The 4,862-nt window shown below is 39.6% G+C and overlaps 1 pseudogene; it reads left to right on the top strand.

The window, feature by feature from the left end:
- The first annotated feature begins 4,474 nt into the window (after positions 1 to 4,474).
- LOC146061915 (5S ribosomal RNA) lies at positions 4,475 to 4,593 on the top strand (annotated as a pseudogene).
- The last annotated feature ends 269 nt before the right edge of the window (positions 4,594 to 4,862 follow it).

The following is a 4,862-nucleotide window of genomic DNA, read 5'->3' as shown; positions in this document are numbered from 1 at the left end:
GTACAGAGGGGTGAGTAATGTAGTGGCGGGTACAGAGGGGTGAGTAATGTAGTGGCGGGTACAGAGGGGTGAGTAATGTTGTGGCGGGTACAGAGGGGTGAGTAAAGTAGTGGCGGGTACAGAGGGGTCAGTAAAGTAGTGGCGGGTACAGAGTGGTCAGTAATGTAGTGGTGGGTACAGAGGGGTCAGTGATGTAGTGGCGGGTACAGAGGGGTCAGTGATGAAGTGGCGGGTACAGAGGGGTCAGTGATGAAGTGAAGGGTCTAAAAAAAGTCAGTAAAAATACTAATCCTTCATACCTTAAAATTTAATTCAGAATCAAAATATAGAAAAAAGTATGCAATATGGGTTAAAATAAAATAAGGAGGGGTAGCAAACTCAGAGGTCAGATATGCGTGAACTGTGTAATGCCGTGCACCACATACCGCAATGTTTGCAGATGAGTGACGGAGTGGACAGCCTTCCCTAGCGTCCGGCTATGGGAAGTCAACCCCCCCCCCCCCCGGGAAAAATCGCTAGATTGGATGAAAGACGCTCAGTGTGTATGAACTGAGCGTTTTTCAGCCGAGCGATTATCCCCATTATATCCCGCCATACACGCTGGGCCCAGTGTGTATGATCCTTTAGAACCTGCAGGTGCATGCCTGTGTGTTTGTATCCAAACCTCTGAAAATGCAGTTTTCAGAGGTTTCACCATATTTCTCGTATGCACTAAGCTCCGGAATGTGATACATTCAAGAGCTTGGACTTGGTGGGCATTGCCAATCCAATCCAATCGGTCTCCTCCCAGTGTCCCCTGCAGCACTTTTATCTGATGCATGTGCAGAAGGATGCAGTGTTTTGTGTACCACTTGCCAGCTTGTGACAGGCAGCATTCTAAGCTCAATCCTGCAAACCCCCCCCCCCCCACTGTCGCTCCACACCCACATTAAGCAAACCAACAATGTGAATCCCATTTTCCATTTCATACGCTGGTAGAAAAAGCGGGGCCACTTGCTTTTGTGTGCCCCCCAGGCTGAAAAATGCCAGCCAGCCCCTGATTGTAAAGTCTATTAGAATATAATTGCAGATGTCAAATATGTTATAATATCAATACTAGATATAATAAATATATTTATATAATATTTCAATCTCAATAACTATTATTGGGATAAGAGAAATCTATGATTCCTAAAACTCAAGAACCTCCCCATACACCTAAAGTGTGATCAATTTTCTGTAAATCACCCTGCAGCCTACATTGCCTACTCAGCCAAAACATGATGTCATTACCTGGGATGGTTTATCCCTTGCTAGAATTTTCACTCTCGTATTCTTGGTTTTTGACACTGAAAATATTTGATATCCCTTATATCTTTCTTAAAATTTCATAACGTCCCACTCTTGAAACTATCTCATTCAATATTTTTGCATAACAAAAGCTTAAATAAAAAAACTGAGATCTTTCAGGGTGAATACACACAGTCAATTCAACAGTTTAGAGTTAAAATCATGTTGAGAAAACCTTCTTTAGGGGGAACTGCATCCACCCCAATCCACTGAAATTTTATTGCATTTCTTTTTCTCTGACTAACCTCTTGACCCGTCACTTGACTCTGCCTCCCTTCTCCAGTTTTATTTGACTGCCTCAACATGTTAGCATAAGACACAGAAGCTGTTACTTGGGTTGAATTAGGCTCGCTGACTTCACGGCCTAATTCACTTTCCCCTGTACTTTCTTTTTCCCCACAGATTCCGCAATCAATTTCAAAGCACTTTTTTCCCTCTCTTGTACCAACATATCTCCATATACTGTTTCCACAATTTGCCTTTCAGCAATATTTAAAGTATTTTTCTGTAAGCATTTTTGTCCTTGAGTCATTTCATTTACCACAGCAGTCTTTACATTTTCCACTGTAGCAGGTTTATCCAGTGGTTCTATTCCCAGGTTCTATTCCCCTCCTATATGAATTTTGACATTACTGGCAAATGGTTCTTTTCTCCAGCTATTCAAATTGGAAAATTGTTCTTTGGATTACTAGTAGAGAGAAATGGAAGGGGTCAAACAGTAACTATAGCCTTGAACTAAATCTTTACCACACTTTTTAGGCCCAATTTCAACTGTTTTTGGCAGCTAAACAATGTTATGCCTACTTAGTAGTTTTATATGAGACCACCTGCTAAGATCAGGTCCTGGAGGTCTTTTTACATTACCAACACATGATTTTTTATCTGCAACAATACAGTTTGGAAACTTTTTCAGTAGATTACTTGTAGATAGATGTATAAGAGGTCAGAAAAAGTGGATGTTCTTCACCTATAGCCATACCACACTGGATAAGACCAATAGCTTCCAATCTTGGCAGCTAAACAGTGTTGGGCCTGGTTAGTACTTGGGTGGAAGACCAAATGGAAACTCCAGGTGCTGTAGAAACTTTGACATTACTGGCAAATGATTCTTTTCTCCAACTATTCAAATTGGAAACTCTTTCTTTGACTTAATAGTAGAGATAAATGGAAGGGGTCAAACAGACACTATAGACCTGAACTAAATCTTTACCACACTGCTTAGGCCCTCCAGCCATAACACACTGGATAGGCCAAATCTTGTCCGATCTTGGTAGCTAAGCAGTGTTGGGCCTGGTTAGTACTTGGATGGGAGACTACATGGGAACAGGAGGTCCTGTAGGAACTTTGACATTACTGGAAAATGCTTCTTTTCTCTAGCTATTCAAATTGGAAACGTTTTCTTTGGATTAACAGTAGAGAGAAATACAAGGGGTGAAACAGACACTATAGCCCTGAACAAAATCTTTTCCACAGTGTTTAAGCCCAATTCCAACTGTTTTTGGCAGCTAAACAGTGTTGTGCCTAGTTAGTAGTTTTATTTGAGACCTCCTGCTAGTACCAGATCCTGTAGGTCTACTTACTTTACCAACACATGATTTTTTTATCTCCAACAATACAGTTTGGAAACTTTTCCAGTAGATTACTTGAAGATAGAAGTATAAGGGGACAAAAAAAGGTTTCTTCTTCACCTAAAGCCATAGCACACTGGATAGGCCCAATATGATCCGATCTTGGCAGATGAGAAGTGCTTTTCCTAGTTAGTACTTGGATGTTAAACCACATGTGAACCTCATAGGTGTCATTTAATAGGATAAGAGACTCAGAAAGTGAGAGATTTGGTAAGAAATTTCCAGTTTTTTTTTTAAAGAGGCAATCATTTACACTTTTAGATCATACTGGTTTTGCAGTGTAAATGATTGCCACTTAAAAAAAAACTGGAGATTTCTTACCAAATCTCTCACTTTATGAATCTCTCATCCTATTAAATTTCCCCCCATGTGTTTAAGGAATTTTGACGTTACTAGCAAATGCTTTTTTTCTCCAACAATTCAAACTGGAAAAGTTTTCTTTGGATTACTAGTAGAGAGCAGCCAGGAAGGGGTCAAACAGACACTATGGGGGACATTTGTAAAAAATAGGTGTATTTGTATCCAGAAATACACTTATTTTTGACATTTTGGGGGAAATTTACTAATATCGATTCGTAAAAAATAGGTGTATTCATAGGCAGAAATACACCTATTTTTTACACATTTGTATTTTCGGGATTTACTATCCCAAAAATACAGCAATTCGTATTCCTAATGATGGGACATTCGTATTTGTATTTACAAATACGAATGTCTACACCATCGATAGAATACGACAGGAATCACCATTCAAAAGAATGGGGTGGTTCCTGATTTACTAAGCAGCCGTAATGATAATACGGCTGCTAATTGGTGTAAAACAGGCACGAAAATACGACAGGAAAATACACCTTGATTGTCCTGTCGTATTTGGCTTAAGCCTGCACGGATCAGTCAGATCTGTGCAGGCTTTAGTGTAAAAAAAAAATAGAAAAAAAAATAATAAAAAAAAAACAGCGTGGGGTCGACCCCACAGCCGTAACCAGCAACAGGCTGAAAGAGACGGGGCCGGTAATTTTCAGTAGATTACTTGTAGATAGAAGTAAAAAAAAAGCAAAACAGTTGTTGTTTATCACCTACAGCCATACCACACTGGATAGGCCCAATATTATACGATCTTGGCAGCTAAGCAGTGTTGGGCTTGGTTAGTTCACAAGTGAACCCCAGATGCAGTAGATATTTTGACATTACTGGCAAATGCTTATTTTCTCTAGCTATTCAAATTGGAAACTTTACTAGTATAGATAGATGTAAGGGGTGAAACAGACACTACAGTATATCCCTGAACTAAGTCTTTACCATATTGTATAGGCCCAATTCCAACTGCATTTGGCAGCTAAACAGTGTTATGTCTGGTTACTATTTTTATTTGAGACCACCTGCTAGTACCAGGTCCTATTGGTCTTTTTGCTACACCAACACATGATTTTTTTATCTCCAACAATACAGTTTGGAAACTTTTTCAGTAGATTACTTGAAGATAGAAGTATAAGAATGCAAAAAATGGCTCATTTTTCTCCTACAGCCATACCACACAGGATAGACCCAATCCCTTCCAATCTTGTCAGTTAAGCAATGTTGGGTCTGGTTAGTACTTGGATGGGAGACCACATGGGAACACCAGGAGCTGTAGGAATTTTGACATTACCGTAAAATGCTTATTTTCTCTAGATATACAAATTGGTAACCTTTTCTTTGCATTAATAGTAGAGAGAAATGGAAGGGGTCAAACAGACACTATAGCCCTGAACTAAATCTTTACAACACTGCGTAGGCCCAATTCCATCCAATTTTGGCAGCTAACAGTGTTGTGCGTGGTTAGTAGTTTTATTTGAGAGCACCTGCTAGTACCAGGTCCTGTAGGTCTTTTTACTGTACCAACATATGATTTTATTTATATTCAAC

The sequence above is a fragment of the Crinia signifera genome, chromosome 2 (genome assembly GCF_055691185.1).
Source record: "Crinia signifera chromosome 2, ASM5569118v1, whole genome shotgun sequence".
NCBI lineage: Eukaryota > Metazoa > Chordata > Amphibia > Anura > Myobatrachidae > Crinia > Crinia signifera.
This window is presented reverse-complemented; position numbering and strand designations above follow the sequence as displayed.